Here is a 24,164-nt window from a genome sequence, read left to right on the forward strand (position 1 = left end):
TTGGGAAATTCCACTAGTACAACCCCTAATAGCTTGGTGGAATTTTATGAGAAAGAGATTTCTAATTGATCCTAACATGTTTTAAATGTGGTGGATATGCATGCCAGAAACATGTTGAAGATGCAAATGACCTAATGGTCCAAAAATTTCTAGGAAAAGAAAAAAATAAACTTTTTCAAGTTAACGCATCGCTAGATATACCAGAGCCAAACAACCCACTTTTTTCCTATCCTTCAAAATCACAGATACTTTTTGGAATTATCTCTCTCAGGATTTGTGCATTTCCATTTTTGATGTTCAATTTTTTTTCAAATCCAAATTTGTCCCACTTTTCTTGTAAACAAAACGATCGCAACAAAATGAAAGTTTTAGAGTTCTTGTATGGAAAAAAATTTGAAAAGTATAATAAATGTAAGTGAAAAAATTATTTCACGCACTAAAAATGAACTCCAAAGTTTTGTTATCCAGGTTTGGGAAATTCCACCAGTACAACCCCTATTAGCTTGGTGGAATTTTATAAGAAAGAGATTTCTAATTGATCCTAACTTGTTTTAAATGTGGTGGATATGCATGCCAGAAACATGTTGATGATACAAATGACCTAATGATCGAAAAATTTCATGGAGTAGAAAAAAATTAAATTCTCAAGTTAACACGTGGTTGGATATTTAATAGAGCCAAACAACCAACTTTTTGCCTATCCTTCAAAATCCGAGATACTTTTTGGAATAATCTCTCTCAGCATTTGTGCATTTGCATTTTGGATTTTAAAATTTTTTTCAAATCCAAACTTGTCCCACTTTTCTCGTAAACAAAACCATCACAACAAAATGAAAATTTTAGAGTTCATGTATGCAAAAAAGTTTGAAAACTATAATAAATGTAAGTGAAGAAAATTATTTTTACACATTAAAAATGAATTCCAAAGTTTTGTTATCCACGTTTGGGAAATTCCACTATTACAACCCCTAATAGCTTGGTGGAATTTTATAAGAAAAAGATTCTAATTGATCCTAACATGTTTTAAATGTGGTGGATATGCATGCCAGAAACATGTTGAAGATGCAAATGACCTAATGATCCAAAAATTTCAAGGAGTAGAAAAAATTTAAATTCTCAAGTTAACGCGTGGTTAGATATTTATCAAAGCCAAATAACCCACTTTTTGCCTATTGATGCGGAATTTAATTACATCGACTTTTATACCTCGCATGCGTACGAATCGTTCATGAAATCTAGTGGGAAGCAAGGGTCATATCCAAAGGGAGGACTGAATTTTGTGTATTCTTCAGTCAACTAGCCGAACCAATTATGATAAATAATCTGATCTAAACACTAATTATATCCAAAATGAAAATAGGAAACGTGAACTCCGGATTTTACCGTGATTCACGCCTCTCTCAAGCGCCACGTAACCACGAATCCGGATTCTCAATCCTTGCATATAGCTCCTCTCAGGCGCTTAGAGTTAATTTCCTATTGTGATGATGCTAAAATTATCTACTTTGGATTTTACCATGATTCGTGCCTCTCTTGAGCGCCATGTAACCACAAATCCGATTTCTCAATCCTTGCAGCTAGCCCCTCTCGGGCGCAGAGAGTGAAATACAGAAATCAGATTAAAATATCAAAATCCAACCTAAATCACAATCCTACCCTAACTAGCTAATTTAATCAAATATCCGGAAAACAAATATTCGAAAAACATTATTTCTCAAATCAAATTTAATAAACATTCAAAACCTAAGTTCAAACTATAGGAAAATTAAATTACAAAATGATGGATTACTCCCCTTCTCCTTCCTCTCGCTCAGGCAGCACAGGATCGTTCTCACGGGTGCTGCAATTTCCAGAAATTGATGGCTTCGGGTTGCAAGAGTGAGTGGCCGGAGGTAGAGACGGCGCTGGTGAAGAAGGATAGAAACCCACGGATGGAGGTGATGAATGGCGTTCGACGGAATGGAGCCGAAGTCTTCTGACCGGCTCTCTCGAGTATCGGTCGGAGTCGGAATAGCTCCGAAAATGGTCAAAAATGGGTAATCAACGCTGGAGGAGGGTCGGAGTGCAGAATCAGCGCCGGAGGAGCCCTCTTGGGTCACCTCTCGGCCTGGCGAGCAGAAAATGGCAGCGTTGAACTCACCATGACAGAGACTCTCTCAAGCTCTCCGCGGGTCTGTTCTCGGTTGCAGGATGGGGGTGGACGACGGTGACGAACGGCGTTCGGAGGGAGCCTCTCGGGTCTTCCCTCCAAATGGTCGGCGGGCTCCCCTATTTTTTCCCCTCAAGCGCCTCCCCTTCTCTCAATGATTTTTCCCTAAAAATCTCTCCCCCTTTCACTACTGGCATTTTGGTAAATATCTCCTTCTCCACCAAAATTCTCCTGAAATTCCATAATTGAATCCATAAAAATAATTTTAGGAAGAAATAAACCCTAAAAGTATTGAAATATAATTCAGGAGAGAAAAATATGCGTTATAAACAATGATTAATGCCAAATTCAATAAATGCACGTTTCATTTGAAAATCAATAAATAACCACCTATAACACAATTATAAGGGCTATTCTATTATAATAAACCTAGTTCTCATGTTAGAATCTGGCATCTATCACCTATCCTTCCAAATCACAGATACTTTTTGGAATTATCTCTCTCAGCATTTGTACATTTCCATTTTGGATGTTCAATTTTTTTTCAAATCAAAGCTTGTCCCACTTTTCTCGTAAACAAAAGGATCACAAAAAAATGAAAATTTTAGAGTTCATGTATGCAAAAAAATTTGAAAACTATAATAAATGTAAGTGAAGAAAATTCTTTCACGCACTAAAAATGAACTCCAAAGTTTTGTTATCCATATTTGGAAATTCCACTAGTACAACCCCTAATAGCTTGGTGGAATTCTATAAGAAAGACATTTCTAATTGATCCTAACATGTTTTAAATGTGGTGGATATGCATGCCAGAAACATGTTGAAAATGCAAATGGCCTAATGATCCAAAAATTTCAAGGAGTAGAAAAAAAATTAAATTTTAAGGTTAACGTGTGGTTGGATTTTTACCAACGCCAAAAAATCGACTTTTTGCCCATCCATCAAAATCACAGATACTTTTTGGAATTATCTATCTCAGCATTTTTGCATTTCCATTTTGGATGTTCATTTTTTTTTCAAATCAAAACTTGTCCCACTTTTCTCGTAAAGAAAACGATCAAAAAAAAATAAGACTTGTAGAGTTCATGTATGCAAAACAATTTGAAAATTATATTATAAATGTAAGTCAAGAAAATTATTTCACGTACTAAAAAAGAACTCCAAAGATTTGTTATCCATGTTTGGGATATTCCACTAGTACAACCCCTAATAGCTTGGTGGAATTTTTTAAGAAAGAGAATTCTAATTGATCCAAACAAGTTTTAAATGTGGTGGATATGCATGTCAGAAACAAGTTGAATATGCAAATGACTTAACGATCCAAAAATTTCGACTAAAAAAAAATTAAATTCTCAAGTTAACGAGTGGTTGGATATTTACCAGAGCCAAATAACCCACTTTTTGCTTATCCTTCAAAATCACAGATACTTTAATGAATTATCTCTCTCAGCGTTTGTGCATTTCCACTTTGGATGTTCAATTTTTTTTCAAATCCAAACTTGTTTCACTTTTCTCGTAAACAAAACGATCACAACAAAATGAAAATTTTAGAGTTCATTTATGAAAAAATTTTTGAAAACTATAATAAATGTAAGTGTGGAAAATTATTTCACACACTAAAATTGAACTTAAAAGTTTTGTTATCCATGTTTGGGAAATTCCACTAGTACAACCCCTAATAGCTTGGTGGAATTTTATAAGAAAGAGATTTCTAATTCATCCTAACATGTTTTAAATGTGATGGATTTGCATGCCAGAAACATGTTGAAGATGCAAATGACCTAATGATCCAAAAATTTCAAGGAGTAGAGAAAAATTAAATTCTCAAGTTAACGCGTGGTTGGATATTTACCAGAGCCAAACAACACACTTTTTGCCTATCCTTCAAAATCACAGATACTTTTTTGAATTTTCTCTCTCAGTATTTGTGCATTTCCATTTTGGATGTTCAATTTTTTTCCAAATCCAAACTTTTCCCATTTTTCTTGTAAACAAAACGATAACAACAAAAAGAATATTTTAGAGTTCATGTATGCAACAAAATTTGAAAACTATAATAAATGTAAGTGAAGAAAATTATTTCACGCATTAAAAATGAACTCCAAAGTTTTATTGTCCTTGTTTGGGAATTCGACTAGTAGAACACCTAATAGTTTTGTGGAATTTTATAAGAAAGTGATTTCTAATTGAACCTAACATGTTTTAAATGTGGTGGATATGCATGCCGAAAACATATTGTAGATGCAAATGTCCTAATGATCCAAAAATTTTGAGGAGTAGAAAAAAATTAAATTCTCAAGTTAACATGTGGTTGGATATTTACCAGAGCCAAACAACCCATTTTTTGCCTACCCTTCAAAATCACAGATACTTTTTTGAATTATCTCTCTCAGCATTTGTGCATTTCCATTTTGGATGTTGAATTTTTTTTCAAATCCAAACTTGTCCCACATTTCTCGTAAACAAAACGATCACAAAAAAATAAAAATTTTAGAGTTCATGTATGCAAAAAAATTTGAAAACTATATAATAAATTGTAATGAAAGAATTATTTCACGCACTAAAAATGAGCTCCAAAGTTTTGTTATCCATGTTTGGGAAATTCCACTAGTACAATCCCTAATAACTTGGTGGAAATTTATAAGAAAAAGATTTCTAGTTGCTCTTAACATGTTTTAAATTTGGTGGATATGCATGCCAGAAACATGTTGAAGATGCAAATGACCTAATCATCCAAAAATTTCAAGGAGTAGAAAAAATTTATATTCTCAAGTTAACGTATGGTTGGATATTTACGAGAGCCAAATAACTCACATTTTGCCTATCCTTCAAAATCACAAATACTTTTTGGAATTATCTCTCTCAGCATTTGTGCATTTCAAATTTGGATATTCAATTTTTTTTCAAATCCAAACTTGTCCAACTTTTCTCGTAAACAAAAGGATCACAACAAAATGAAAATTTTAGAGTTCGTGTATGCAAAAAAATTTGAAAAGTATATAAATGTAAGTGATGAAAATTATTTCACGCACTAAAAATGAACTCCAAAGTTTTATTATCCATGTTTGGGAAATTTCACTAGTACAACCCCTAATAGCTTGGAGGAATTTTATAAGAAAGAGATTTCTAATTGATCCTAACATGTTTTAAATGTGGTGGATATGCATGCCAGAAACATGTTGAAGATGCAAATGCCTTAATGATCATAAAATTTCAAGGAGAAAAAAAAATTAAATTCTCAAGTTAACGTGTGGTTGGATATTCACCAGAGCCAAACAACTTCCTATCCTTCAAAATCACATAAACTTTTTGGAATTATCTATTTCGGCATTTGGGCATTTCCATTTTGGATGTTGAATTTTTTTTCAAATCCAAACTTTTCCCACTTTTCTCGTAAAGAAAACGATCACAACAAAATGAAATTTTAGAGTTCATGTATGCAAAAAAATTGAAAAATAAATAATAAATGTAACTGAAGAAAATTATTTCATGCACTAAAAATTAACTCCAAAGTTTTGTTATCAATGTTTGGGAAATTCCACTAGTACAACCCCTAATAGTTTGGTGGAATTTGATAAGAAAGCGATTTCTAATTGATCCTAACATGTTTTAAATGTGGTGGATATGCATGCCAGAAACATGTTGAAGATGCAAATGACCAAATGATCCAAAAATTTCAAGGAGAAGAAAAAAATAAAATTCTCAATTTAACGCGTGGCAGGATATTTACCGGAGCCAAACAACCAACTTTTTGCCTATCCTTCAAAATCAAAGATACTTTTTGGAATTATCTCTCTAAGCATTTGAGCATTTCCATTTTGGATGTTGAATTTTTTACAAATCCAAACTTGTCCAACTTTTCTCCTAAACAAAAATATCACAACAAAATGAAAATTTTAGAGTTCATGTAATCACAAATATTTGAAAACTATACTAAATGTAAGTGAAGAAACTAAAAATGAAATCCAAAGATTTGTTATCCATGTTTGGGAAATTTCACTAGTACAACCCCTAATAGCTTGGTGTAATTTTATAAGAAAGAGATTTCTAATTGATCCTAACATGTTTTAAATGTGGTGGAAAGGCATGGCAGAAACATGTTGAAGATGCAAATGACCTTATGATCCAAAAATTTCAAGGAGTAGAAAGAAATTAAATTCACAAGTTAACACGTGGTTGGATACTTACCAGAGCCAAACAAACCACTTTTTGCCTATCCTTCAAAATCCAAGATACTTTTCTGAATTATCTCTCACGGCATTTGTGCATTTCCATTTTGGATGTTCATTTTTATTTTCAAATCCAAACTTGTTGCACTTTTCTCATAAACAAAACGATCAAAAGAAATGAAAATTTTAGAGTTCAAGCATGCAAAAAAATATGAAAACTATAATAAATGTAAGAGAAGAAAATTATTTCACACACTAACAATGAACTCCAAAGTTTTGTTATCCATTTTTTGGAAATTCCACTAATACAACCCCTAATAGCTTGGTGGAATTTATAAGAAAGAGATTTCTAATTGATCCTAACATGCTTTTAATGTGGTGGATATGCATGCCAGAAACATGTTGATGATACAAATGACCTAAAGATCGAAAAATTTCATGGAGTAGAAAAAAATTAAATTTTCAAGGTAGCGCATGGTTGGATATTTACCAGAGCCAAACAACCCACTTTTTCCCTTTCATTCAAAATCACAGAAACTTTTTGGAATTACCTCTCTCAACATTTGTGCATTTCCATTTTGGATGTTCAATTTTTATTCAAATCCAAACGTGTCCCACTCTTCTCGTAAATAAAACGATCACAAAAAAATTAAAATTTTTGAGTTCATGTATGCAAAAATATTTGAAAACAATAATAAATGTAAGTGAAAAAAATTATTTCACGCACTAAAAATGAACTCAAAAGTTTTGTTATCCATGTTTGGGAAAATCCACTAGTACATCCCCAATAACTTGGTGGAATTTTATAAGAAAGAGATTTCTAATTGATTGTAACAAGATTTAAATGTGGTGGATATGCATGCCAGAAACATGTTGAAGATGCAAATGACCTAATGATACAAAAATTTCGAGTAGAAAAAAATTAAATTCTCAAGTTAACGCGTGGTTGGATATTTACCAGAGCCAAACAACCCACTTTTTGACTACCCTTCTAAATCATAGATAGTTTTTGGAATTATCTTTGTCAACAATTGTGCATTTTCATTTTGGATGTTCGATTTTTTTCAAATCCAAACTTCTCCCACTTTTCTCGTAAACCCAACGATCACAAAAAAATGTAAATTTTAGACTTCTTGTATGCAAAAATATTTGAAAACAATAAAAAATGTAAGTTAAGAAAATTATTTCACGCACTAAAAATGAACTCCAAAGTTTTGTTATCCATGTTTGGGAAATTCCACTATAGCTTGGTGGAATTTTATATGATATAGATTTCTAATTGATCTTAACATGTTTTAAATGTGGTGGACATGCATGCCATAAACTTGTTCAAGATGCAAATGACCTAATGATCCAAAAATTTCAAGGAGTAGAAAAAAATTAAATTCTCAAGTTAACACGTGGTTGGATATTTGCCAGAGCCAAACAACCAGCTTTTTGCCTATCCTTCAAAATCACAGATACTTTTTTGAATTATCTCTCTCAGCATTTGTGCATTTCCATTTTGGATGTTCAATTTTTTTTCAAATCCAAACTTGTCACACTTTTCTCATAAACAAAACGATCAAAAGAAAATGAAAATATTAGAGTTCAAGTATGCAAAAAAATTTGAAAACTTTAATAAATGTAAGAGAAGAAAATTATTTCACACACTAACAATGAACTCCAAAGTTTTGTTATCTATGTTTGGGAAATTCCACTAATACAACCCCTAATAGCTTGGTGGAATTTATAAAATAGAGATTTCTAATTGATCCTAACATGTTTTTAATGTGGTGGATATGCATGTCAGAAACATGTTGAAGATGAAAATTACCTAATGATCCAAAAATTTCAAGGAGTAAAAAAATATTAAATTCTCAAGTTAGCGCGTGTTGGACATTTACAGGGCCAAACGACCCACTTTTTGCCTATCTTTCAAAATCACAGATACTTTTTGGAATTATCTCTCACAGCATTTGTGCATTTCCATTTTGGATGTTCAATTTTTTTTCAAATCCAAACTTGTCCCACTTTTCTCTTAAACAAAACGATCACAACAAAATTAAAATTTTGGAGTTCATGTATGCAAAAAAATTTGAAAACTATATAATTAAAGTAAGTGAAGAAAATTATTTCCCGCTCTAAAAATGAAATCCAAAGTTTTGTTATCCATGTTTGGGAAATTCCACTAGTACAATCCCTAATAGGTTAGAGGAATTTTATAAGAAAGAGATTTCTAATTGATCCTAAAATGTTTTAAATGTGGTGGATATGCAAGCCAAATACATGTATAAGATGCAAATGACCTAATGATCCAAAAATTTCAAAGAGTAGAAAAAAATTAAATTCTCAAGTGTTAGTGGTTGGATACCAGAACCAAACAGCCCACTTTTTCCCTATCCTTCAAAATCCCAAATACTTTTCGGAATTATCTCTCTCAGAATTTGTGCATTTTCATTTTGGATGTTTAATTTTTTTTCAAATCCAAACTTGTCCAACTTTTCTTGTAAACAAAACAATCAAAACAAAATGACAATTTTAGAGTTCATGTATGCAAAAAAATTAGATAACTATATAATAAATGTAAGTGAAGAAATTTATTTCATGCATTAAAAATGAACTCCAAAGTTTAGTTATCCTTGTTTGGGAAATTCCACTAGCTTGGTGGAATATTATAAGAAAGAGATTTCTAATAGAGCCTAACATGTTTTAAATGTGGTGGATATGCATGCCAGAAACATGTTGAAGATGCAAATGACCTAATGATCAAAAAATTTCAATGAGTAGATAAAAATTAAATTCTCAAGTTAACGTGTGGTTGGAAATTTACCAGAGCCAAAGAACTCACTTTTTGCCTATCCTTCAAAATCACAGATATTTTTTGGAATTATCACTCTCAGCATTTGTGCATTTCCATTTTGGACGTTCATTTCCTTTCAATTCCAAACTTGTCCACTTTTCTCTTAAAAAAAATATCACAACAAAATAAAAATTTTAGAGTTCATGAATGCAGAAAAATTTGAAAACTAAAATAAATGTAAGTGAAGAAAATTAATTCTCGCACTAATAATGGACTCCTAAGTTTTGTTATCCAAGTTTGGGAAATTCCACTAGTACAACCCCTATTAGCTTGGTGAAATTTTATAAGAAAGAGATTTCTAATTGATCCTAACATATTTTAAATGTGGTGGATATGCCTGCAAGAAATTTGTTGAAGATGCAAATGACCTAATGATCCAAAAATTTCAAGGAGTAGAAAAAAATTAAATTCTCAAGTTAACGTGTGGTTGGAAACTTACTAGAGTCAAACAGCCCAATTTTTTCCTATCCTACAAAATCACAGATACTTTTTTGAATTATCACTCTCAGCATTTGTGCATTGCCATTTTGGATGTTCAATTTTTTTTCAAATCCAAATTCTTCCCTCTTTTCTCGTAAACAAAATGATCACAACAAAATGAAAATTTTAGATTTCATGTATGCAAAAGAATTTGAAAACTATAATAAATGTAAGTGAAGAAAATTATTTCACGCACTAGAAATGAACTCCAAGGTTTTGTTATCCATGTTTGGGAAATTCCACTAGTAGAACCCCTAATAGCTTGGGGGAATTTATAAGAAAGAGATTTCTAATTGATCCTAACATGTTTTAAATGTGGTGGATATTCATGCCAGACAAATGTTGAAGATGCAAATAACCTAATGATCCAAAAATTTCAAGGAGTAGAAACAAATTAAATTCTCAAGTTAACGTGTGGTTGGATATTTACAAGAGCCAAACAACCCACTTTTTGTCAATGCTTTAAAATTCTTCTCGCTCAGCATTTGTGCATTCCCATTTTGGATGTTCAATTTTTTTTCAAATCCAAACTTGTCCCACTTTTCTTGTAAACAAAACGATCACAACAAAATTATAATTTTAGAGTTCATGTATGCAAAAAAAAAATCAAAAACTATATAATAAATGTAAGTGAAGAAAAATATTTCACGTACTCAAAATGAACTCCAAAGTTTATTTATCCATGTTTGGGGAATTCCATTAGTACAATCCCTCTTAGCTTGGTGGAGTTTTATAAGAAAGAGATTTCTAATTGATCCTAACATGTTTTAAATGTGGTTGATATGCATATCAGAAACAAGTGGAAAATGCAAATGACCTAATGATCCAAAAATTTCAAGGAGTAGAAAAAAATTAAATTCTGAAGTTAACGTATGGTGGGATATTTAGCAGAGACAAACAACCCACTTTTTTCCTATGCTTCAAAATCACAGAAACTTTTTGGAAATATCTCTCTCAGCATTTGTGTATTTCAATTTTGGATGTTCAATTTTTTTTAAAATATAAACTTCTCCCACTTTTCTCGTAAACAAAACGATCACATGAAAATGAAAGTTTAAGAGTTCAAGTATGCAAAAAAATTTGAAAACTATAATAAATGTAAGTGAAGAAAATTATTTCACGCACTAAAAATGAACTCCAAAGTTTTATTGTCCATGTTTTGGAAAATCCACTAGTTCAACCCCCAATAGTTCTATGGAATTTTTTAAGAAAGAGATTTCTAATTGATCCTAACATGTTTTAAATGTGGTGGATATGCATGCCAAAAACATGTTGAAGATGCAAATGACCTAATCATCCAAAAATTTCAAGGAGTAGAAAAAAATTAAATTCTCACCTAAATGTGTGGTTGGATATTTACCAGAGCCAAACAACCCAATTTTGTCCAATCCTTCAAAATCACAAATGCTTTTTTGAATTATCTCTCACAGCATTTGTACATTTCCATTTTGGATGTTCAATTTTTTTTCAAATTCAAATTCTTCCCACTTTTCTTGTAAACAAAACGATCACAACAAAATGAAAATTTTAGATTTCATGTATGGAAAAAAAATTGAAAACAATAATTAATGTTAGTGAAGAAAATTATTCACGCACTAAAAATGAACTCCAAGGTTTAGTTATCCATGCTTCGGAAATTCAACTAGTACAACCCCTAATAGCTTGGGAAATTTTATAAGAAAGAGATTTCTAATTGATCCTAACATGTTTTAAATGTGGTGGATATGCATGCCAGAAACATGTTGAAGATGCAAATGACCTAATGATCCAAAAATTTCAAGGAGTAGAAAAAAATTAAATTCTCAAGTTAGCGCGTGGTTGTATTTTTACCAGAGCCAAACAACCCACTTTTTCCCTTTCCTTCAAAATCACAGATACTTTTTGGAATTATCTCCCTCAAAATTTGTGCATTTCTATTTTGGATGTTCAATTTTTTTTCAAATCCAAACTTGTCCCACTTTTCTCGTAATCAAAACGATCACAACAAAATGAAAATTTTAGAGTTCATGTATGCAAAAAAAATTGAAAACTATAATAAAATTAAGTGAAGAAAATTATTTCACGCACTAAAAATGAACTCCAAAGTTTTGTTATCCATGTTTGGGAAATTTCCACTAGTACAACCCCTAATAGCTTGGTGGAATTTTATAAGAAAGAGATTTCTAATTCATCCTAACATATTTTAAATGTGGTGGATATGCATGGGAGAGACATGTTGAAGATGCAAATGACCTAATGATCCAAAAATTTCAAGGAGTAGAAAAAAAAATTCTCAAGTTTACGCGTGGTTGGATATTTACAAGAGCAAAACAACCCACTTTTTGCCTACCCTTCAAAATCACATATACCTTTTGGAATTATCTCTCTCAGCATTTGTGCATTTCCATTTTGGATGTTCAAATTTTTTCAAATCCTAATTTGTCCCACTTTTCTCGTAAATAAACGATCACAACAAAATAAAATTTTTGAGTTCATGTATGCAAAAAAATTTGAAAACGATAATAAATGTAAGTGAAGAAAATTATTTCATGTACTAAAAATGAACTCCAAGCATTTGTTATCCATATTTGGGAAATTTCACTAATGCAACCCCTAATAGGGTTGACAAATTTTATCAGAAAGAGATTTCTAATTGATCCTAACATGTTTTAAATGTGGTGGATATCCATGCCTGAAACATGTTGAAGATGCAACTGACCTAATGATCCAAAAATTTCAAAGAGTAGAAAAAAATTTAACTCTCAAGTTAACGCGTGGTTGGATATTTAGCAGAGCCAAACAACCCACTTTTTGCCTACCCTTCAAAATCAAAGAAACTTTTTTGAATTATCTCTCTCAGCATTTGTGCATTTCCATTTTGGACGTTCAATTTTTTTTAAATCCTTATTTGTCCCACTTTTCTCGTAAAATAAACGATCAGAACAAAATAAAATTTTTGAGTTCATGTATGCAAAAAAATTTCAAAACTATAATAAAAGTAAGCGAAGAATATTATTTCACGTACTAAAAATGAACACCAAACTTTTGTTATCCATGTGTGGGATATTCCACTAGTACAACCCCTAATAGGTTGGTTGAATTTTATAAGAAAGAGATTTCTAATTGATCCTAACATGTTTTAAATGTGGTGGATATCCATGCCTGAAACATGTTCAAGACGCAAATGACCTAATGATCCAAAAATTTCGAGTAGAAAAAAATTAAATTCTCAACTTAACGCGTGCTTGGATATTTACCAAAGCCACACAACCCACTTTTTTCCTTTCCTTCTAAATCACAGATACTTTTTGGAATTATTTCTCTCAGAATTTGTGCATTTCCATTTTGGATGTTCAATTTTTTTTCAAATCCAAACATGTCCCATTTTTTCGTAAACAAGACGATCACAAATAATCAAAATTTTAGAGTTCATGTATGCAAATAAAATTGAAAACTGTAATAAATGTAAGTGAACAAAATTATTTCACGCACTAACAATGAACTCCAACGTTTTGTTATCCATGTTTGGGAAATTCCACTAGTACAACCCCTAATTGCTAGGTGGAATTTTATAAGAAAGAGATTTCTAATTGATCCTAACATGTTTTTAATGTGGAGGATATGCAAGCCAGAAAAATGTTCAAGAAGCAAATGTCCTAATGATCCAAAAATTTCAAGGAGTAGAAAAAAATTAAATTCTCAAGTTAACACGTGATTGGAATTTTACCAGAGCCAAACAACCCACTTTTTGCCTATCCTTCAAAACCACAGATACTTTTTTGAATTATCACTCTCAAAGCATTTGTGAATTTCCTTTTTGGATGTTCAATTTTTTTTCAAATCCAAACTTGTTCTACTTTTCTCGTAAAATAAAAGATCACAAAAAAATGAAAATTTTTGATTTCATGTATGCAAAAAAAATTGAAAACTATAATAAATGTAAGTGAAGAAAATTATTTCACGCACTAAAAATTAACTCCAAAGTTTTGTTATCCATGTTTGGGAAATTCCACTAGTACAACCCCGAATAGTTTGGTGAAATTTTATAATAAAGTGATTTCTAATTGATCCTAACATGTTTTAAATGAGGTGGATATGGATGCCAGAAACATGTTGAAGATGCAAATGACCAAATGATCCAAAAATTACAAGGAGAAGAAAAAAATAAAATTCTCAAGTTAACGCGTGGCAGGATATTTACCAGAGCCAAACAACCAAATTTTTGCCTATCCTTAAAAATCAAAGATACTTTTTGGAATTATCTCTCTAAGCATTTGAGCATTTCCATTTTGGTTTTTGAATTTTTTACAAATCCAAACTTGTCCCACTTTTCTCCTAAACAAAAAGATCACAACAAAATGAAAATTTTAGAGTTCATGTATGCAAAAATACTTGAAAACTATACTAAATGTTAGTGAAGAGACTAAAAATGAAATCCAAAGTTTTGTTTTCCATGTTTGGGAAATTTCACTAGTACAACCCCTGATAGCTTGGTGGAATTTTATAAGAAAGAGATTTCTAATTGGTCCTAACATGTTTTAAATGTGGTGGAAAGGCATGCCAGAAATATCTTGAAGATGCAAATGACCTAATGATCCAAAAATTTCAAGGAGTAGAAAGATATTAAATTCACAAGTTAACACGTGGTTAGATACTTACCAGAGCCAAACAACCCACTTTTTGCCTATCCTTCAAAATCCGAGATACTTTTTTGAATTATCTCTCACAGCATTTGTGCATTTCCATTTTGGATGTTCATTTTTTTTTCAAATCCAAACTTGTCGTATTTTTCTCATAAACAAAACGATCAAAAGAAAATGAAAATTTTAGTGTTCATGAATGCAAAAAAATAGGAAAACTATAATAAATGTAAGAGAAGAAAATTATTTGACACACTAACAATGAACTCCAAAGTTTTGTTATCCATTTTTTGGAAATTCCACTAATACAACCCCAAATAGCTTGGTGGAATTTATAAGAACGAGATTTCTAATTGATCCTAACATGTTTTTAATGTGGTGGATATGCATGCCAGAAACATGTTGATGATGAAAATGACCTAATGATCCAAAAATTTCAAGGAGTATAAAAAAATTAAATTCTCAAGTTAGCGCGTGGTTGGATTTTTACCAGAGCCAAACAACCCACTTTTTCCCTTTCCTTCAAAATCACAGACACTTTTTGGAATTATCTCTCTCAACATTTGTGCATTTCCATTTTGGATGTTCAATTTTTTTTCAAATCCAAACTTGTCCCACTTTTCTTGTAAATAAAACGATCACAAAAAAATTAAAATTTTAGAGTTCATATATGCAAAAATATTTGAAAACAATAATAAATGTAAGTGAAGAAAATTATTTCACGCACTAAAAATGAACTCAAAAGTTTTGTTATCCCTGTTTGGGAAATTCCACTAGTACATCCCTAATAGCTTGGTAGAATTTTATAAGAAAGAGATTTCTAATTCATTGTAACAAGATTTAAATGTGGTGGATATGCATGCCAGAAACATGTTGAAGATGCAAATGACCTAATGATCCAAAAATTTCAAGGAATAGAAAAAAATTAAATTCTCAAGTTAATGCGTGGTTGGATATTTACTAGAGCCAAACAACCCACTTTTTGCCTACCATTCTAAATCACAGATAGTTTTTGGTATTATCTCTCTCAACAATTGTGCATTTTTATTTTGGATGTTCGATTTTTTTTCAAATCCAAACTTCTCCTACTTTTCTCGTAAACCAAACGATCACAAAAAATGAAAATTTTAGAGTTCTTGTATGCAAAAAAATTTGAAAACAATAATAAATGTAAGTTAAGAAAATTATTTCATGCACTAAAAATGAACTCCGAAGAAAATTTTTAGTGGGAAATTCCACTAGTACAACCCCTAATAGCTTGGTGGAATTTTATATGATATAGATTTCTAATTGATCTTAACATGTTTTAAATGTGGTGGATATGCATGCCATAAACATGTTCAAGACGCAAATGACCTAATGATCCAAAAATTTCAAGGAGTAGAAAAAAATGAAATTCTCAAGTTAAAGCGTGGTTGGATAATTGCCAGAGCCAAACAACCAACTTTTTGCCTATCCTTCAAAATCACAGATACTTTTTTGAATTATCTCTCTCAGCATTTGTGCATTTCCATTTTGCATGTTCAATTTTTTTTCAAATCCAAACTTGTCACACTATTCTCATAAACAAAACAATCAAAAGAAAATGAAAATATTAGAGTTCAAGTATGCAAAAAAATTTGAAAACTTTAATAAATGTAAGAGAAGAAAATTATTTCACACACTAACAATGAACTCCAAAGTTTTGTTATCCTTGTTTGGGAAATTCCGCTAATACAACCCCTAATAGCTTGGTGGAATTTATAAAAAAGAGATTTCTAATTGATCCTAACATGTTTTTAATGTGGTGGATATGCATACCAGAGACATGTTGAATATGAAAATGACCTAATGATCCAAAATTTTCAAGGAGTAGAAAAATATTAAATTCTCAAGTTAGCGCGTGGTTGGGTTTTTGCAGGGCCAAACGACCCACTTTTTGCCTTTCCTTCAAAATCACAGATACTTTTTTGAATTATCTCTCTCAGCATTTGTGCATTTCCATTTTGGATGTTCTATTTTTTTTCAAATCCAAACTTGTCCCACTTTTCTTGTAAACAAAATGATCACAACAAAATAAAAATTTTAGAGTTCATTTATGCAAAAAAATTTGAAAACAATAATAAATGTAAGTGAAGAAAATTCTTTCATGTACTAAAAATGAACTCCAATGTTTTGTTATCCATGTTTGGGAAATTTCACTAGTACAACCCTAATAGCTTGGTGGAATTTTATAAGAAAGAGATTTCTAATTCATTGTAACAAGATTTAAATGTGGTGGATATGCATGCCAGAAACATCTTGAAGATGAAAATGACCTAATCATCCAAAAATATTAACAAGTAGAAAAAAATTAAATTCTGAATTTAACGTATGGTTGGATATTTACCAGAACCAAACAACCCACTTTTTGCCTACCCTTCTAAATCACAGATAGTTATGGAATTATTTCTCTCAGCAATTGTCCATTTTCATTTTTGATGTTCGATTTTTTTTCAAATCCAAACTTCTCCCACTTTTCTCGTAAACAAAACGATCACAAAAAAGTGAAAATTTTAAAGTTCTTGTATGCAAAAAAATTTGAAAAAAATAATGAATGTAAGTTAAAAAAATTATTTCTCGCACTAAAAATGAACTCCAAAGTTTTGTTATCCATGTTTGGGAAATTCCACTAGTACAACCCCCTAAACATTTTATATGATATTGATTTGTAATTGATCTTAACTTCTTTTAAATGTGGTGGATATGCATGCCATAAATATGTTCAAGATGCAAATGACCTAATGATCCAAAAATTTCAAAGAGTAGAAAAAAATTAAATTCTCAAGTTAACGCGTGGTTGGATATTTGCTAGAGCCAAACAACCAACTTTTTGCCTATCCTTCAAAATCACATATACATTTTTGAATTATCTCTCTCAGCATTTGTGCATTTCCATTTTGGATGTTCAATTTTTTTTCAAATCCAAACTTGTCCCACTTTTCTCGTAAACAGAACGATCTAAAAAAATGAATATTTTAGAGTTCATGTAAGCAAAGAAATTTGAAAACTATAATAAATGTAAGTGAAGAAAATTATTTCACGCACTAAAAATGGACTCCAAAGTTTTGTAATCCATGTTTGGGAAATTCCACTAGTACAACCCCTAATAGCTTGGTGGCATTTTATCAGAAAGAGATTTCTAATTGATCCTAACATGTTTTAAATGTGGTGGATATGCATGCAAGAAACATGTTGAAGATGCAAATGACCTAATGATCCAAAAATTTCAAGGAGTAGAAAAAATATAAATTCTCAAGTTAACGTGTGGTTGGATATTTACCAGAGCCAAACAACCCACTTTTTGCCTCTCCTTCAATATCACAGATACTTTTTTAAATTATCTCTCTCAGCATTTGTGCATTTCCATTTTGGATGTTCAATATTTTTTCAAATCCAAACTTGTCCCACTTTTCTCATAAATAAAACGATCACAACAAAATAAAAATTATAGAGTTCATGTATGCAACAAATTTGAAAACAATAATAAATGTAAGTTAAAAAAATTATTACACGCACAGAAAATGAACTCCAATGTTTTATTAACCATGTTTGGGAAATTCCACTAGTACAACCCCTAATAGCTTGGTGGAATTTTATGAGAAAGGGATTTCTAATTGATCCTAACATGTTTTAAATGTGGTGGATATGCATGGCAGAAACATGTTGAAGATGCAAATGACCTAATGATCCAAAAATTTCTAGGAAAAGAAAAAAAATAACTTTTCAAGTTAACGCGTCGCTGGATATTTACCAGAGCCAAACAATCCACTTTTTGCCTATCCTTCAAAATCACAGATACTTTTTGGAATTATCTCTCTCAGCATTTGTGCATTTCCATTTTGTGGTTCAATTTTTTTTCAAATTCAAACTTGTCCCACTTTTCTCGTAAACAAAACGATCTCAACCAAATGAATATTTTAGAGTTCATGTATGCAAATAAATTTGAAAACTATAATAAATGTAAGTGAAGAAAATTATTTCACGCACTAAAAATGGAGTCCAAAGTTTTGTAATCCATGTTTGGGAAATTCCACTAGTACAACCCCTATTAGCTTGGTGGAATTTTGTAAGAAAGAAATTTCTAATTGATCCTAACATGTTTTAAATGTGGTGGATATGCATGCCAGAAACATATTGAAGATGCAAATGACCTAATGATCAAAAAAATTCGAGTAGAAAGAAATTAAATTCTCAAGTTAACACATGGTTGGATATTTACCAGTACCAAACAACCCACTTTTTGCCTATCTATCAAATTCACAGATACTTTTTGGAATTATCTCTCACAGCATTTTTGCAATTCAATTTTGGATGTTCAATTTTTTTTCAAATCCAAACTTGTCCCACTTTTCTCGTAAACAAAACGATCACAACAAAATTAAAATTTTGGAGTTCATGTATGCAAAAAAATTTGAAAACTATATAATTAATGTAAGTGAAGAAAACTTTTTCACGCTCTAAAAATGAAATCCAAAGTTTTGTTATCCATGTTTGGGAAATTCCACTAGTACAACCCCTAATAACTTTGTGGAATTTTATAAGAAAGAGATTTCTAATTGATCCTAAAAAGTTTTAAATGTGGTGGATATCCAAGCCAAATACATGTTGAAGATGCAAATGACCTAATGATCCAAAAATTTCAAGGAGTAGAAAAAAAATTAAATTCTCAAGTGTTTGGTGGTTGGATACCAGAGCCAAACAACCCACTTTTTCCCTATCCTTCAAAATCACAAATACTTTTCACAATTATCTCTCTCAGCATTTGTGCATATCCATTTTGGATGTTCAATTTTTTTTTAAATCCAAACTTGTCCAATTTTTCTCGTAAACAAAACAATCACAACAAATTGAAAATTTTAGAGTTCATGTATGCAAAAAAATTAGATAACTATATAATAAATGTATGTGAAGAACTTTATTTCACGCACTAAAAATGACCTCCAAAGTTTAGTTATCCTTGTTTGGGAAATTCCACTAGCTTGGTGGAAATTATTAAGAAAGAGATTTCTAATAGCGCCTAACATGTTTTAAATGTGGTGGATATGCATGCCAGAAACATGTTGAAGATGCAAATGACCTAATGATCAAAAAATTTCAAAGAGTAGAAAAAAATTAAATTCTCAAGTTAACGTGTGGTTGGAAATTTACCAGAGCCAAAGAACTCACTTTTTGCCTATCCTTCAAAATCACAGATACTTTTTGGAATTATCTCTCTCAGCATTTGTGCATTTCCATTTTGGACGTTCATTTCTTTTCAAATCCAAACTTGTCCCACTTTTCTTGTAAAAAAAAATATCGCAACAAAAGGAAAATTTTAGAGTTCATGAATGCAAAAAAAATTGAAAACTATAATAAATGTATGTCAAGAAAAGTAATTCACACACTAAAAATTAACTCCTAAGTTTTGTTATCCAAGTTTGGGAAATTCCACTAGTACAACCCCTATTTGCTTGGTGAAATTTTATAAGAAAGAGATTTCTAATTGATCCTAACATATTTTAAATGTGGTGGATATGCCTGCCAGAACCATGTTGAAGATGCAAATGACCTAATGATCCAAAAATTTCAAGGAGTAGAAAAAAATTAAATTATCAAGTTAACGTGTGGTTGGATATTTACCAGAGCCAAAGAACCCAATTTTTTCCTATCCTTCAAAATCACAGATGGTTTTTTGAATTATCACTCTCAGCATTTGTGCATTGCCATTTTTGATGTTCAATTTTTTTTCAAATCAAAATTCTTCCCACTTTTCTCGTAAACAAAACATTCACAACAAAATGAAAATTTTAGATTTCATGTATGCAAAAATTTTTGAAAACAATAATAAATGTAAGTGAAGAAAATTATTTCACGCACTAGAAATTAACTCCAAGGTTTTGTTATCCGTGTTTGGGAAATTCCAGTTGTAGAACCCCTAATAGCTTGGGGGAATTTATAAGAAAGAGATTTCTAATTGATCCTAACATGTTTTAAATGTATTGGATATGCATGCCAGAAAAATATTGAAGATGCATATGATCTAATGATCCAAAAATTTCAAGGAGTAGAAAAAAATTAAATTCTCAAGTTAACGTGTGGTTGGATATTTACCAGAGCCAAACAACCCACTTTTTGTCAATGCTTCAATATCACAGATACTTTTTGGAATTATCTCTCTCAGCATTTGTGCATTTCCATTTTGGATGTTCTTTTTTTTTTCAAATCCAAATTTGTCCCACTTTTCTCGTAAACAAAACGATCACAAAAAAATGAAAATTTTAGAGTTCATGTGTGCGAAAAAAATTGAAAAACTATATAATAAATCTAAGTGAAGAAAAATATTTCACGTACTAAAAATGAACTCCAAACTTTATTTATCCATGTTTGGGAAATTCCATTAGTACAACCCCCTCTTAGCTTGGTGGAAGTTTATAAGAAAGAGATATCTAATTGATCCTAACATGTTTTAAATGTGGTTGATATGCATATCAGAAACGTGTTGAAAATGCAAATGACCTAATGATCCAAAAATTTCAAGGAGTAGAAAAAAATTAAATTCTCAAGTTAACGCGTGGTTGGATATTTGCCAGAGCCAAACAACCCACTTTTTGCCTACCCTTCTAAGTCATAGATAGTTTGTGGAATTATCTCTCTCAGCAATTGTGCATTTTCATTTTGGATGTTCGATTTTTTTTCAAATCGAAACTTCTACCACTTTTCTAGTAAACAAAACGATCACCAAAAAATGAAAATTAAAGAGTTCAAAAAAATTTGAAAACAATAATAAATGTAACTTAAGAAAATAATTTCTCACACTAAAAATAAACTCCAAAGTTTTGTTATCCATGTTTGTGAAATTTTACAAGTACAACCCCTGATAGCTTGGTGGAATTTTATATGATATAGATTTCTAAATGATCTTAACATGATTTAAATGTGGTGGATATGCATGTCATAAACATGTTCAAAATGCAAATGACTAAATGATCGAAAAATTTCAAAGAGTAGAAAAAAAATTAACTCTCAAGTTAACACGTGGTTGGATATTTACCAAAGTCAAACAACCCACTTTTTGCCTATCCTTCAAAATCACAGATACTTTTTGGATTTATCTCTTCCAGCATTTGTGCATTTCCATTTTGGATGTTCAATATTTTTTCAAATCCAAATTTGTCCCACTTTTCTCGTAAAATAAATGATGACAACAAAATGAAAATTTAAGAGTTCATGTATGTGAAAAAATTTGAAAAATATAATAAATGTAAGTGAAGAAAATTATTTCACGCACAAAAAATGAACTCCAAAGTTTTGTAATCCTTGTTTGGGAAATTCCACTAGTACAACCCCTAATAGCTTGGTGGAATTTTATAAGAAAGAGATTTCTAATTAATGCTAACATGTTTTAAATGTGGTGGATATGCATGGCAAAAACATGTTGAAAATCCAAATGAACTAATGATCCAAAATTTTCAAGGAGTAGAAAAAAATTAAATTCTCAAGTTAACGTGTGGTTGGATATTTACCAGAGCGAAACAACCCACTTTTAGCCTTTCCTTCAAAATCATAGATAGTTTTTGGAATTCTCACTCTCAGCATTTGTACATTCTCATTTTGGATGTTCAATTTTTTTCAAATCCAAACTTGTCCCACTTTTCTTGTAAACAAAACGATCACAACAAAATTAAAATTTTAGAGTTCATGTATGCAAAAAAAATTGAAAACTATAATAAAAGTAAGTAAAGAAAATTATTTCACGCACTTATAATGAACTTCAAAGTTTTGGTATCCATGTTTGGGAAATTCCACTAGTACAACCCCTAATAGCTTTGTGGAATTTTATAAGAAAGAGATTTCTAATTCATCCTAACATGTTTTAAATGTGGTGGATATGCATGCCAGAGACATGTTGAAGATGCAAATGACCAAAAGATCCAAAAATTTCAAGGAGTAGAAAAAAATTAAATTCTCAAGTTAACGTGTGGTTGGATATTTACCAGAGCCAAACAACCCATTTTTGCCTATCCTTCAAAATCATAGATACTTTTTTCAATTATCTCTCTTAGCATTTGTGCATTACCATTTTGTATGTTCACTTTGTTTTCAATTCCAAACTTCTCCTACTTTTCTCATAAAATAAACGATCACAACAAAATGAAAAGTTTAGAGTTCATGTATGCAAAAAAATTATTAAACTATATAATAAATGTAAGTGAAGAAAAATATTTTACACACTAAAAATGAACTCCAAAGTTTATTTATCCATGTTTGGGAAATTCCACTAGTACAACCCCTAATAGCTTGGTGGAATTTGATAAGAAAGAGATTTCTAATTCATCCTTACATGTTTTAAATGTGGTGGATATGCATGGCAGAGACATATTGAAGATGAAAATGACCTACACATCCTAAAATTTCAAGGAGTAGAAAAAAATTAAATTCTCAAGTTAACGTCTGGGTGGATATTTACCAGAGCCAAACAACCCACTTTTTGCCTATCCTTCAAAATCATAGATACTTTTGGAATTATCTCTCTTAGCATTTGTGCATTTCCATTGTGTATGTTCAATTTGTTTTCAATTCCTAACTTGTCCTACTTTTCTCGTAAACAAAATGATCACAACAAAATGAAAATTTTAGAGTTCATCATGTAAGCAAAAAAAATTGAAAACTATAATAAATGTAAGTGAAGAATATTATTCTACGCACTAAAAATGAACTCCAAAGTTTTGTTATCCATGTTTGGGAAATTCCACTAGTACTACCCCTAATAGCCTGGTGGAATTTTTTAAGAAAGAGATATCTAATTCATCCTAACATGTTTTAAATGTGGTGGATATGCATGCCAAAAACATGTTGAAGATGAAAATGCCCTAATGATCCAAAAATTTCAAGGAGTAGAAAAAAATTAAATTCTCAAGTTAACGTGTGGTTGGATATTTACCTGAGCCAAACAACCCAATTTTTGCCTATCCTTCAAAATTACAGATAATTTTTGGAATTATCTCTCACCATTTGTGAATTTCCATTTTGAATGTCAATTTTTTTTTAAATCCAAACTTGTCCCACTTGTCTCGTAAATATAACGATCACAACAATATGAAAATTTTAGAGTTCATGTATTCAAAAAAATTTGAAAACTATAGTAAATTTTAATTAAGAAAATTATTTCACGCACTAAAAATGAACTCCAAAGTTTTTTCATCCGTGTTTGGGAAATTCCACTAGTACAACCTCTAATAACTTGCTGAAATTTTATAAGAAAGAGATTTCTAGTTAATCCTAACATGTTTTAAAAGTGGTGAATATGCATGCCAGAAACATGTTGAAGATGCAAATGACCTAATGATCTAAAAATTTCATGGAGTAGAAAAAAAAAAAATTCTCAAGTTAACGCGTGGTTGGATATTTACCAGAGCCAAACAACCCACTTTTTTCCTATACTTGAAAATCACAGATACTTTTTGGAATTATCTTTCTCAGCATTTTGGCATTTCCATTTTGGATGTTCAATTATTTTTCAAATCAAAACTTGTCCCATTTTTCTCGTAGACAAAACGATCACAACAAAATGAAAATTTTAGAGTTCATGTATGCAAAAAAAATTGTAAAACTATATAATAAATGTAAGTGAAGAAAATTATTTCATGCTCTAAAAATGAACTCCAAAGGTTATATATATCCATGTTTGGGAAATTCCACTAGTACTACCCCTAATAGCTTGGTAGAATTTTATAAGAAAGAGGTTTCTAATTGATCCTAATATGTTTTAAATGTGGTGGATATGCATGCCAGAAACATGTCGAAGATTCAAATGATCTAATGATCCAAAAATTTCAAGCAGTAGAAAAAAATTAAATTCTCAAGTTAACGTGTGGTTGGATATCTACCAGAGCCAAACAACCCAC

Source organism: Aristolochia californica, unplaced genomic scaffold (genome assembly GCF_029961685.1).
Source record: "Aristolochia californica isolate CCGP_79_NKW_82.1479 unplaced genomic scaffold, dmAriCali1.0.hap1 SCAF_10, whole genome shotgun sequence".
NCBI lineage: Eukaryota > Viridiplantae > Streptophyta > Magnoliopsida > Piperales > Aristolochiaceae > Aristolochia > Aristolochia californica.